The following is a 14,847-nucleotide window of genomic DNA, read 5'->3' on the forward strand; positions in this document are numbered from 1 at the left end:
ATGCTTCATTCTGAAACAGATTGATATAAAAATGCATGCATACTATAAAAGAACAAAGACAAACTGTTTTCTAAAACATTAACTTTCTTATATTCACACATTTGGATATTGGTGAAAATAAACATTGAAAGCAATCTAACAAGCTGCCCAAACCTGCACAGTCCTTTTGTGTTCTAGGGGAGTGACAGATGTCAGACTGAAGAGTGAGTAATCCCGTTTCGAAGACATATTTACAAAGCCAGTGTTGCCAGAATTTTTATGTACCCTCATTGATCAAACCAAAAGTAAAATAAAATTTAAAAACAAAATATGTAGTTGTTCTTAATTTTTTAATACATGCCATCTTGTCACACAATATCTGTTTGCTTCTTCAATCTGTTAGTATGATTGAATCAATTCTCTTGAGCCTGAAAACACAAAACACATAATTTGGTTCAAATCTGTAAACTTACTCATTAGCATTTCCACAGTCTACCTATAAAGCCTCAAAGTAATCATGCTCTTAAAATAAGTTACGTTTGGCTTGATTTTAGTAGAGACAATTGACTTTCCCAATTAAATTTGTGTGTAGATGCTTCACAGGTATTTGATGCTCAAATTAAAATTACAATAAGGTTCATTTTCCTATCAACTCAGTGGTTCTGCATCCTCTCCTTCCCACACCACATCCTCCAAAGCCAGAAGAGGCAGCCCTTGGGGCTCATGATCAAATTCTTCTCTGAATTTAAAGAAGGTTTTACTTCTTGTTTCTTAATACTCTGACTGTTGACCTCATTAATAATAAAAGTCCTATGAAGCTCACAGGATAAGAAATAAATCTAGAATGAATTGAATAGCTGCATTCAAGTGCCAATTTGCAACCACTGTGTTCTCAGACAAGATAACTTACCATGAGTAATTTCTGAACAAAACCATCCAGTGTGGTAAGTGTTAGACTGTCATGCCTAGTTCAGACAAAATGGATCATTTCTCCTCTGTATCCTTCTCTTATCATTGATTTACTGAGATGTAAAGCAAATATAGTAAAATCCACCCTACAAAGGTAGGTAGTTTCCTAAATCTTGAAAACTTATAAAGTCTGGTGACCACCGCCACAATGAAGATATAGAATATTTTCATCATCAGAAAAAATTGTCATACTGCTTTACATTCAGTCCCCTTCTCCCTATTCCCGGCCTTTGGCAAGCACTGATTTGCTTTCTGTCCCTATCAGTTCAGTTCAATTCAGTCACTCAGTCGTGTCCAACTCTTTGTGACCCCATGGACTGCAGCACATCAGGCATCCCTGTCCATCACCAACTCCCGGAGCCTACCCAAATTCATGTCCATTGAGCCGGTGATGCCATCCAACCATCTCATCCTCTGTTGTCCCCTTCTCCTCCTGCCTTCAATCTTTCCCAGCATCAGGGTCTTTTCAAATGAGTCAGCTCTTCACATCTGGTGGCCAAAATATTGGAGTTTCAGCCTGAGCATCAGTCCTTCTAATGAATATTCAGGACTGATTTCCTTTAGGATGGACTGGTTGGATCTCCTTGCAGTCCAAGGGACTCTCAAGAGTCTTCTCCAACACCACAGTTCAAAAGCATCAATCCTTTGGCACTCAGCTTTCTTTACAGTCCAACTTTCACATCCATACATGACTACTGGAAAAACCATAGCCTTGACTAGACAGACGTTTGTTGGCAAAGTAATATCTCTGCTTTTTAATATGCTGTCTAGGTTGGTCATAACTTTTCTTCCAAGGAGCAAGCGTCTTTTAATTTCATGGCTGCAGTCACCATCTGCAGTGACTTTGGAGCCCAAGAAAATATAGTCTGCCGCTGTTTCCACTGTTTCCCCATCTATTTGCCTTGAAGTGATGGGACTGGATGCCATGATCTTAGTTTTCTGAATGTTGAGCTTTAAACCAACATTTTCACTCTCCTCTTTTACTTTAGGTTTATCTTTTCTAGAGGGTCAAATAAATGGAATTATAAAGAATGTTGTCTTTTTTTCCCTCTGGGTCTTTCACTTAGTATAATGTCCTTTAAGTGCATCCATGCCATTGCATGTATCAGTAGTCTGCTCCTTTTCTCTAGCTGAGCATCATTTCATTATATGAATGAACTATGTTTTCCCTTTCCACTCCCCTATTAGTGTACATTGATGTTGTTTACAGCTTTTGATGATTATGAATAAAGCTGCCTTACAGATTTACCTATTAGTTTTTATCTGAATCTATGTTTTCATTTCACTTGGGGAATAACCTAGAGTGCTGGGCCTCTCATGGTAAAAATATTTTTAACTTTATAAGAAACTGGAAATCTGTTTTCCAAGTCACCATACCAATTTATATTTCCACCAGAAACAAGTAAGGATTTCAGTTACTTTGAATTCATGACAGCATTTGATATTGTTTGGTTTTGTTTGTTGGTTTTTGATTGGAGTCATTCAAACTGCTAGGTAGTATTTTCTCACTGTGATTTTAATTTCTGTTTTCCTAATGATTAATCATGTTGAATATCCTTTTATGTGTTTATTGGCCATTCATATATATTCTTTTTTGTCTGATCAAATATATTGCCCATTTTCAAAACCAGGTTGTATTATTATTGAATTTTAAAAGTTCTTTATGTATTCTGATTTTTATATAACTCTTTGTATACTCTGGTAAGGGAATTTTTTTTTTCAATTTTCTACATCCTAAGTGGAAATGAATATTATTTATGTGAAGACAACAAATATATTATTTTCAGGTGACAGCTATATAAAACTCAAGTAGTCATAAGCTACTTATGACCATCTTGTTTACTGTACACTGGGTCCATGGTTATACCTTCCATGGCGTAGAAACACACAGCCTTTTCTGCTTTTGAAATTGTCTACAAATATAAGAAATAATTATTTATAAAATAAGTAAAATAAATAATTTTGTTTGCTTTTACTCTTTTCTTTTTACACACTTGAGTGATCTTCTGCTTTAATTAGAAATTACTACGTAATAACTGGAATAAAGAAAAAAATCAAGCCTGATAGTGAAGTAATTCTAAGGGGATAAGATGATTTCATAAAAGCTTCAACTCAATTACCACAATAGCCAGGTTGTCAAATATCCACCCATCAACCACCTCTAGTTTCATTTTGACTGGATTTTTGCATTGATTTTACTTACTGAATTTATTTCAATAGGAGACCACTCTACAAAGTTCCTTTAAGAAGCTTCCTCAGCTTTTTCAAAAAGGAGCCTGAGTCAGACTAAATTGTTTGTAAAAGAGATTCTGGTTCACAGTTTACTTTCTCATGTGAAGTTCTAGAATGAAACAATTAGAGCTACTCTAATGTACTGCTCTAATGATGCGACGCATAGAGCAACTCGAATGATACACCATTCTTTAGAACACTCATAGCCTAGGATATGAATGCACTTCACTAAGCATTCCTACTTCATCTTTGATTAAATTTCTCTTCTTTGATTTATTACCTAAAAAGAGAGACACAGGAAGAAAACTATGTAAAGACTGGGGAAGAAAAAGAAGAATGGAAATAAACCAATGCTGCTATTTATATACTTTCCCCATTACTTGGTCAGAGATTAAAACTAGTCAAGGATATTCTCCACAAATATTTCAGGCCTTCTGCTTCAAACTTTTGCTAAACATCTGTTGAATAGCCCAACATTTTCTAAATGGTCTGTGTTGTAGGACAAAAAGAAAAAAAATGAGAAATGAGTTTTGGCAGAAATGGCAAGTCAGGCAGTGCAATCAGTCCACTGTGGTAACTAGGGTTTGGAATAAGGGGAGTGCCAGCTTTTGAATGTTATGTCTTCAAGTTGGAGGATAAGAGGACCTGGGAGTATAAGATATGACAGGAGTAAATGGTCGCCTGGATCTCATCTGATTATGGGAAAAATGTCTATGGCATCTGCAGGTGTATCTGAGATGTATGCATTCAGCTCAGTTCAGTTCAGTCTCTCAGTTGTGTCCGACTCTTTGTGAACCCATGGACTGTAGCACGCCAGGCCTCCCTGTCCATCACCAACTCCCGGAGTTTACCCAAATTCATGTCCATTGAGTTAGTGATGTCATCCAACCATCTCATCCTCTGTCGTCCCCTTCTCCTCCTGCCCTCAATCTTTCCCAGCATCAGGGTCTTTTCAAATGAGTCAGCTCTTCACATCACGTGGCCAAAGTATTGGAGTTTCAGCTTCAGCATCAGTCCTTCCAGTGAATATTCAGGACTGACTTCCTTGATGATTGACTGGTTGGATCTCCTTGCAGTCCAAGGGACTCTCAAGACTCTTCTCCAACACCACAGTCCAAAAGCATCAATCCTTTGGTGCTCAGCTTTGTTTATAGATGTGTGTATGGGAGGAGGTAGATATTGGACTCGCTGTTTTCCTCATGCCAGTCAAAGACTTTTTATTCAAAATAAGCTTAAAGGTGAGAAAGATGAAACAGAAGATCTACAGCCTTCTAACTCCCTTCTCATACTCTTGTAAAAGTCCTGCTTCAAGAACTTTTCTACTACAGGATAGTATCAGAACGTTTATAAAATAGTGTTTCAGCCTGAAATTCAGTATAGCTGTGGAAGGATAACTTACAGTGGATAGGATTCAGATGCAACTGCAGATTTAGCGTTGTATGGGGCCACTTTATAATGGACAACTAAAAAGGAGGCTAACAACATTCCATTTCATGCTGAATTCCCTTCCATGGTCTATCAATATAATGATTTCAGATTTTTACGCAAACTTGTTACTTAGCAATAAAAGAAAGCTGTTTATCATACAATTTTTTTTAATATACTCAACTCTTTCTTGCTAAACCAGGACAAGTACAACAAATCAAGATTGTCTCACAGCATATTCAGTGCATAAGCTCTGACAGTGAAAGCACTACCATATGAATCTTGGATGTTTAGATCTCTTTCTGCCTGACTCCCTCCCCCATTTACAGTTTGTACATAGGAAGAGGTTTTGCCTAACCTCTGAGAGGACATGAACATAGTCCCAGGGCTCTATCCTAGTGAATTCAGAGGGCGTAGATGGGTCTTCTTCTCATAAAGGTGTCCACTCCATGTATAACCATATTCGTAGTTTGGATCTTCAGACCCTAAACCCATAAGACAGATAAAGAGAGGGTCCGGGAAGGTAGAGCAGGGATTATTGTGCACTAATTTCTTCATCTGGACAATATTTGAAATATTCACTTCTGTCCCCACCTTATCATTTCTCTTTTCCTCCCTCAGACTGGAAAAAAAAAAATCAGATGTCATATTCCTTCAACAGAGAAGTATGCAATAGATTGAAAATCCAAATGAATTCTGGGAGTCTAGATTAACATGTCAAAAATACAGATCTTTTGGTAGCCCTGGAAAGTCACAGAATTATCGAGAGGGCTCCAATTCCTGAGAAGCCATGCCAGCAGGAACTGGGAACACTTTGAAAGAGAATTATGATTTTTGAGGTAATAGAATATGATGGATAATGATGGCATTGGCCAATGTGATGATTCAAGCAGCTCCCATCTCCAACAACTCCTTGGCACTGTGTAACCCCCCTGGAAATCAGACTACAACCCCTTGAATATGGGGAACTCCAATGGAATGAAATTTAAGTATTATCCTCATGTTTTAGTATTTTAAAAGAAACTTGAAGTGCAAAACCATATTATTTGCACATTTTTGTTAATGGGCTGAGAGTCATACCTGATCACTAAGCTCTATTTTGGACAATTAACCCACTGTGTATAATGGGGGCTCCCTTTCTTCAGGGGTGACTACCAATATCTTTGCTTACAGAGATAATTATATGTATGAATAGAAAAATAATCTTTGAAAAAATCATTTAAATTATTATTAACCTCTATACTCAATTCTCCATTTTCTTGAAATATGATGCTTTAAACTTAAAAACCTTAAACAAAAATCAGGAATTGAGGTGTCACCTGGCACAATGGGTCATGAGGCATTAGATGGCACCACATATTAATCAGATACACAAAAAGCCCAAGTGCAAATGTGATAACGAAATTGGAGGAAAAAAAAATGATTCTAACATATTTCCCCAAAACTAACTATTTGTGCTACTGTAATAAAATCAAAAGGAGAATGAGGAGGAGGGGTGATTGCAATGATAGCAATAAGGAACAACAGATAATTTTTAATTGTATTTACTATGTGCCAGGCACTGTGCTATGTAATTAGAGACATTACTTTATTTAAACCTTATTATCTCCAGATCCCATGAGCCTCATTACTCTTACACATTGCTGTTTCTAACAACCAGCAAGCTTTAAAATAGGCTTTCCAAAGAGGAGGAATAAACAACTTCTAATACCTGGAATACAGTACAAGGTGAATTCAGTATTTACTTTGAAATGTTAGTGGTGCCAGAAACAGAGATGCTATTTTCAGCCCAGCTTCTTTAAGTTTTCTTGTTTTTGTTTGTTTGTTTGTTCTTTGTTGTCAATGAAACTTGAATAAAGGGGAATATGCACTGTTAGTTTTTTTAACTTTAATAACTGCACAAATGTATAATGAATTATCAGAGGACATACTTTCTCTTTCACAAGCTTCCAGGTTAATAAAACAGAATATCCACTCTCTGCATTTTACCTGGCATGTTGGTTAGCACTTATCCAAAATGAGTATGTTAAGGATAGAGAGTTAAGGGTTTATACTACAGACTTGGCTGACTCATATCTGGGAAGGGACATCTTATCCTAACTCTTATTTTTATACTTGAAGAGCAGTTCTTCCCATTATCAGAGTAAAAATTCCACCTACAAATTTCTACAGATACAGACTTGGAGCAGAAGCCACAGACCTTTAAAAATGCTTATTTGTTACAAGAAAATACAATACATTTTCAGAATCCACAAATATTGAACCAGGAAAGATTATAGAATATAAACTCTATGCCAACAAGACCTAGTAGAGATTACTATAGAGGGTGAAACAAAAGCGTCAGGAATATTCCTATTGAGTAAATTATCTTATTATTTAGTTTTGAAACACAACTTAGATATTTTTTTCTCTATTGTCTCTAGAATAGTTTCAAACTCTGGCAGATAATTGGTGAGTGGGAGGGCAGAAAACACACAGTGCGCATGGCAGGGGCACATAGAACTGAAGAGACTGGGAGAAAGCAAGAACAGATTTAACTTTAGGTTCTTTTTGCCAATAATATATATATATATATATATATATATATATATATATATATGTATGTATATATGACAATTTGTTAAATGAGAGGCAGTTACATACACCTCCAACATCTCAAATTCTAAGCAGCTGAAATGGCATTTTAAGATATTGCATATGCATTGTAGGCTGTTTCTTCAGAAAGTCATTTTTAAACTCCTCAATCCATTGTCTGTCAAAATGAATGGTAAACAATTTCTAAATTTTTTTCGGGAACATTCTGGTCATTACAAATTCTCCAAAACATGTTTATTTATCTGCTTTCTAAATATGGAATAAAATGTATTTACAGACCAGTATACACTTTGGTGTCATGGGAAATATATGTTGATTGACTTTCTTTTTCAAATGTTCATGATACCTGATGTCAATATGGAGTAGAGATACATTTATGAAGATATGAGCCTAATTATTATTTATTTGTATTTGTATCTCCAAACTACATTGCTATTATTTTTATACTGATTCCCTTTTAACTGTACCTATGAGGCTTATGCACTTGAAGAAATTTCCAGGAGGAAAAAGCTACTTTGGTATGCCCTTGCTTGTTTTGTTGTTGTTTTCCAAGAAGGTATTTTACTAGCCCCAAAGGTGTGTGTTTTTCAAATAATTTAAGACTATCCTAGGGCTAGTCAACTTCAGCTTCTTCAGTATTACTGGTCAGCACATAGACTTGGATTACCGTGATATTGAATGGTTTGCCTTGGAAATGAAGAGAGATCATTCTGTTGTTTTTGAGGCTGCTACCAAGTACTGCATTTCGGACTCTTTTGACTATGATATCTACTCCACTTCTTCTAAGGGTTTCTTGCCCACAGTAGTAAATATAATGGTCATATGAGTTAAATTCACCCATTCCAGTCCATTTTAGCTTGCTGATTCCTAAAATGTTGACGTTCACTCTTGCCATTTCCTGTTTGATCACTTCCAATTTGCCTTGATTCATGGACCTAACATCCCAGATTCCTATGCAATATTGCTCTTTACAGCATCGGGCTTTGCTTCCATCACCAGTCACATCCACAACTAGGTGTTGTTTTTGCTTTGGCTCCACCTCTTCCTTCTTTCTGGAGTTATTTCTCCACTGATCTCCAATAGCATATTGGGCACCTACCGACCTGGGGAGTTCATCTTTCAGTGTCCTATCATTTTGTTTTTTCATACTGTTCATGGGATTCTCAAGGCAGGAATCCTGAAGTGGTTTGCCATTCCCTTATTCAGTGGGCCACATTTTGTCAGAACTCCCCACCATGACCTGTCTGTCTTGGGTGGCCCTACACAACATGGCTCATAGTTTCCTTGAGTTAGACAAGGTTGTGGTCCATGTGATTAGATTGGTTATTTTCTGTGATTGTGGTTTCCAGTAGTCATATATGGATGTGAGAGTTAGACTATAAAGAAAGCTGAGTGCCAAAAAATTGATGCTTTTGAATTGTGGTGTTGGAGAAGACTCTTTAGAGTCAATTGGACTGCAAGGAGTTCCAACAAGTCCTTCCTAAAAGAAATCAGTCCTGAATGTTCATTGGAAGGACTGATGCTCAGGCTGAAACTCCAATACTTTGGCCACCTAATGAGAAGAGCTGACTCATTTGAAAAGACCCTGATGCTGGGAAAGATTGAAGGCAAGAGGAGAAGGGGATGACAGAGGATGAGATGGTTGGGTGGCATCACTGACTCAATGGACATGAACTCATGTCCATCGGGAGTTGGTGATGGACAGGGAGGCCTGGTGTGCTGCAGTTCATGGGGTCACAACGAGTCAGACATGACTGAGTGACTGAACTGAACTGAGGGCTAGTCAGTTATAAACAAGTCTGCTCTATGGATAAAACTGATGAAAAATTGCAACTCAACATCTTAGAATGAAAATGAATTGACTGAAGATGTATTTTATAAGGTTTTTCAATTCACTTTTTTAATTCAATATTCCCCATTGGATTTTTTGAGAGTTAGAAAAGCTTTAAATTCTGAACTAATATTATTCAAATGAGGTCAAAGATTCAAAATACTTTTCATAATATTTTAAAGGTAGTTGTAGTCCTTGAAGAAGTCTAAAATCAACAATTGACCAAAGTTTACAGAGATCGCTTTTCTTATCAGGGGAATAAACTGTATTTGAGTTTGATGTCATTTCCCACTTTGGAGTGACCACCAAGAGTCAAATGACTTATCTAAGACTTGGCAAACTTTTTTTCTGTTAAAGACCAGATGTAAGTATATTTGACTCTGTGGGCCAACTGTTGTAACTCCTGACTTCTCCATTACTATTACTCAGAAACAGCCATAGACAATAAACCAGTAGGCTTGACCATGTTTCAATAAAACTTTATTTACAAAAGCAGGGAGTGGCTACATTTGGCCAATGGATCAGACTCTGACTTTGCCTTAAAACTAAATGATCAGAAATTAATCATTCACTTGAAAAAGTCAGATTCATGGCTAGCATTTTATGAAAACAACTGTTTTAATTCAGATGTTTGTTGAGCATCACAACTAGTCTTTTGCCACATTGTCAACACATCCAATTTTCTGACTGAACTGATGACCTAAGATAGTCATAAAAAGTGGTTGTAAAAATAGAGGTTTTGATTTCCTACATGCTTTCATGTCTTTATAATCATCATTATTACTCTTTCAGATTTCTAAGTTACTTACTGCTGTCTGACAGAACAGGTCTCTTCTCTTTCTCTTTTCCGTGATTTGTTTCATCAATCAACAGCTCAATACAAAGCTCAGAGGGACAGAATCCACTCTCAGTGTTTAAAACCTTCCTGGAAAGAGTCTTTACCCACATGAATTATTAAAATACGGGTGCAAACAGAGAAAGCTACTCAAGTACACATGCTCCATGGTGAAGGTATCATACTGAAGTTAATTTACAAAATAAACTATGAAGAACAATTTTGGAAAAAGAAAAGCTTTGTCCTTTATATATGGTTTTACAATGTAGCATCATTTGATTCACAGCAGTATGCAACCAACAATACATCAACTTTAATGGTTCTGCTTACCTCTTTTCTCCTCTCTTGATTTTACTAGGAGGTAGAGGGTTCTTTATTTGCATTTTCAGCTGCATAAAGAGCCTGTTTAGGGCCTTTTACCAGAATCAGTTGAGAGCTTTAGCTTGTTTCATTGGATGCCTAAATTACCACAGCTTGACGCTCTCCTTATGCAGACAGTGACAGTATTTTCTTTACTTTATCATCTTGTTATCCCTTAAAGTGTACTTTGCCCACTTACATTAGCAGAAACCAATTTCCTTCTTTCACTAACAATAGCAAAACAAATCTATTAAAACTTCTACAAGAGTAAGTAAAGAAGATCTACCAGGTAGCTTAAACTAAGAAAGGCACACTTTTCACTGTTGATTTAAACTCTTCCTTTGCCTACATTTCATTTACCCTCTATGTTGCTGGCAAACAAAGAAATATTGGAGAGCACTTTCTGTGTTTCACTTATGGTGCAACACATTCTATATCCAACTCTAACCCACATCTCAAGATGTCAGATCCTCCCCGCATCAAGAGGTCCATGCTTTGATCATCAGCTACAAGTCTAATAGAAGAGAGAAACAATCCATGGCAATGGCAGAAGGGTAAGCACACGTAGCTTTAATCAAGGAGAAATGACTAAATCCTATTCACCACAGGTGTGTAGGTTTATGTTACCAGCATCTGCTGTGAATCACATTAAGTTATTATTTTCATTCTACAGCATCAATGGGTGTTTATGGAAATAACTGTACACTATAGAATTTTGATTGCACAGAGAGGAAAAATAGTTATTTGGAATGCAATTTGCAATATTTCTTTTTCATTGCCTCTCATTTGGCAGCTTATCCTACTCAGATATTATCATCAATATGCCATACATAAACTTACATTCATCACTCGTACTTAGGCTTATTAACGAAATAGCAATTATATTATTGTAGGAGGATTATGGGAATGAATACAACTGTATTGCAATGTTTCCTTCTTTACAGCACAATGTGTTTTTTTTGTTATTGTTGTTAACAACAAGCCACAATGTAAACAATCTGTCTGAAAATATAAGATGTGTCATTGAAGGCTAAAGCAGAATTTTTATGAATATGCCCATTTATAGACATTCTTTTATAAAACTTTGCAGCACAGCATGTTCTAACATCAATTTATATTGAACACAAACTCAACAGAAGATTCAACTATTGTGTATACTTTTGCAAATTAACTCTTTGATATGATGCAGAAACCCACCTCTATTTTTAAGGAAATTTTTAGAGTTACTAGTACTTACTAAAATGGTATATAACGTCCCCTCAGACACTAACGGTAACTTCTGGCACAGCTTAGTAGTCCTTCCTCTCTCTGTTAATGCTCCTCCAGAAGGGACCCAGACTCCTTGATTTCAGATCAGCGGGGAGCAGAAGAAAGACAACCAACTTCTCAGCATTACAGCACCACCACAGTAAGTTTGTCCATCCTATTGGTGTTCTCTTGATGATGCTTAGTACCTGTAACAGGGGAAAGTCCATTTTTCCCTTATGACAAATTTCTGAAGAGAGTCCAGAGGGAATATCCCTGCCTGCCACCCAAATAACTGATGCCATGGGCTAGTTTTTGGAGTCCAGTAGGGACATTTCTCACAGACTGTAACATCATGGTAGATTCGTTAAAATGGACTCCTTAAGGCTAACAGATATTAGTAGCATCAAAAGGGGCCACATTTTTCTTATCTTGTAAGGACAGAATTGAAAAAGGGAGCCTGAGAGCTATAGTTTATGAGAGTAAAACTAGCCTTTTTTTGATGAAAAACGCAATTCCCTAATGGGCGTCCCAGGTGGCATTAGTGGTAAAGAACCCACCTGCCAATGCGGAAGACATAAGAGACAAAGGTCATAAGATCCCTGGGTCAGGAAGATCCCCTGGAGGAGGGCATGGCAACCCACTCCAGTATTCTTGCCTGAAAAATCCCACGGACAGAGGAGCCTGGCAGGCTACAGTTCCTGGGGTCGCAAAGAGTAGGGCATGATTGATCATGTCCCTAAACTGATACAAATCCCTACCAAATAATTGCACAAGTAAACACAGCATAAGAGTCACTTATTGGGGGAGGAGAAACATAACACTCATGAAATCCTCATTTGCTGCTACTATACTTGTAAATAGTAAGTTATAATATTTGGAGTTATGGAAGTCACATTAAGTATTTTCACTTGAATTAACTAGGCTTACCGACATAATTGCCATTCTGACTTAATGGAAAATATTGAAGGCAGAAGGAGAAGAGGGTGGCAGAGGATGAGCTGGTTGGATGGCATCACCAATTCAATGGACATGAACTTGGGTAAACTCTGGGGTGTGGTGAGGGACAGGGAAGTCTGGCATGCTGCAGTCCATGTGGTCGCAAAGAGTCAGACTAGACTTGGTGACTGAGGAGCAACAAGGTGCTTTTGTATTCACTATATAATGACTTCATAAAGCAGTATTTTGTGACCAAAGGTGGGACTGGATATCAGGGCCAGCCAATAAAAAAACTCTGGCTTTCTATTCAAGTTTCAAGTCACTGAATCTGGATAAGTTTTTCACTCTGCATCACTAGAGCTACAACTCCCATCCTAGTGATTCCTCAGAGGAGATAAGAATTTAAGTTCAGATTTTTAATAAATCCTAGAAGTCTTTAAGAGGAAAATAGGTCTATATAAAATGATAATAAATTTGTATTTTCTCCATTTATATTTAAAAATCATAACTGCAAACTTGCATTTTATTTCAAAACTGTGTCACTGCTGTGTGGTGCAGATGTGGGGCTGATGTTCCCACTATTAGCAAGAAATGATTCATTCTCCACACGTGATATTACAATCCTGTCTGTTTACTCTTTGAAAACTGCAAAATCCTGCTGACTTTTCACACTTTTTGAATAGAGGAAGACATATACATGAAAAATAGTTATCACTTCTTAAAGAAGAGTTGTAGAATATTGACTCAGAGTAGCTTTTCTCGAGAATGACTTTCCTTCAACTTTAAGCTGATTTTTCTTTCAGCTCTCAATTAACAGAATTGATTTAATTTATAATTAAATAAGCTACTTGAAGAAGACTTTTTTTTTAATAACCCCCGATTGCTTAGATGGTTGAGTGCTCTACATTTTTCTCCTGATAAGTATTACGTATTTTTACCTTATTTTTATTCAGAGATTTCTGCATTGCGTGCATGCTTAGTCGCTCAGTCATGTCTGACTCTTTGAGACCGTTTGGACTATAGCTCTCCAGGTTCCTCAGTCCATGGGATTTTCAAGGCAAGAATAACAAAGCGATTTGCTATTTCCTCCTCCAGGGCATCTTCTCCACCCGGGGTTTGAACTTGTTTCTCCTGTGTCTCATGCATTGCAGGTGGATTCTTAACCCACTTTGCCTTCGGGGAAGTCCTCTACACTTTTCTCCTAATAAATGTTATGTACTTTTACCTTATTTTTATGCAGAAATTATGACTCACCAATATTTAAGGAAAAACATAATTTTTTATTATATTTTGTCTTTAATACATATATATGTATGATAAATGAGATTCAGTTAATATTTTATATTGAGTGAATTTCTTCTATGAAGAAATTCTTTATCTGAAAGCAAGATTTTGACTCCACACAAATACAAGTTGAAAGTGAAAGTGTTAGTCGCTCAGTCGTGTCCAACTTTTTGCGACCCTGCAGACCATAGTCCACCAGGCTCCTCTGTCTGTGGAATTCTCCAGGCAAGAATACTGGAGTGTGTTGCCATTCCTTTCTCCACGAGATCTTCCTGACCCAGGGATCAAACCTGGGTATCCTACATTGCAGGCAGATTCTTTATTATCCGAGCCACAATTGCATATATCTTTGATTCTTAACTTCTATATTAGTATTATGATTATATCTACTAATAAATTAGGAAATTGAGTCAGACAGTGGTTGCCAAGATTGTATGATTGTAATTGAGAGAGCAAGAACTCACACTAAGGCCTTTGGGCTCCAAAGTCCCTGTTCTCACTCATTTCCTATATTGTCTCTCTGGGCCATTGGCCTGAGAATGCAGAAGAAAGTGAAGACCATTTCCTCAATATGAGGAAAGGTGTGCATGTTCAGTCTCTCCAGTTTTGTCTGACTCTTTGCGACCCTGTGGACTGTAGCCGCCAGGCTCCTCTGTCCATGGGACTCTCCAGGCCAGAAGACTGGAGTGCATTGCCATGCCCTCCTCCAGGGGATCTTCCCAACCCAAGGATCGAAACCGCATCTCTTATGTCTCCTGAACTGGCAGGCGGGTTCTTTAGCACTAGTGCCCCCTGGGAAGCCAGGACAGTTGGAGGAGGAGCAGACTAGTGAAGAGTAGGATGAGGGGAGGAAGAGAAGGAAGGAAATGTTTGCCTTTAGTTATACTAGGATTGAGGGGATGCTGTAAACTGAATTGTGGCCCCCTCTGAAAGATGCTCAAGTCTAAACCCCAAGTACTTGTGAATGAGACTGTATTTAGAAACAAATCTTTTGCAGATGATTAAGTTAAGATGAAGTCCTTAGTTGGGCCCTAACCCAATATAAGAGTGATCTTATTGGACTGAGAAATTTGGACCCAGGGGCACAGAGAAAAGGCCACACAAAGAGGAAGGCAGAGGTTAGTGTGATACATCTATAGGTAAAGAAACACCC

At 37.4% G+C, this 14,847-nt stretch overlaps 1 long non-coding RNA gene across 1 annotated transcript; it reads right to left on the reverse strand.

Annotated features, from left to right (window-relative positions):
- Window positions 1–343: 343 nt before the first annotated feature.
- Window positions 344–12,571, reverse strand: LOC110130232 (uncharacterized). Its single transcript, XR_002311782.2, has 3 exons — window positions 12,402–12,571; window positions 11,464–11,680; window positions 344–407 (listed from the first exon to the last, which is right to left on the reverse strand). It is a non-coding gene; the product is annotated as an uncharacterized lncRNA (long non-coding RNA).
- Between the last annotated feature and the right edge of the window lie 2,276 nt (window positions 12,572–14,847).

This window comes from Odocoileus virginianus, chromosome 8, assembly GCF_023699985.2.
Source record: "Odocoileus virginianus isolate 20LAN1187 ecotype Illinois chromosome 8, Ovbor_1.2, whole genome shotgun sequence".
Lineage (NCBI taxonomy): Eukaryota > Metazoa > Chordata > Mammalia > Artiodactyla > Cervidae > Odocoileus > Odocoileus virginianus.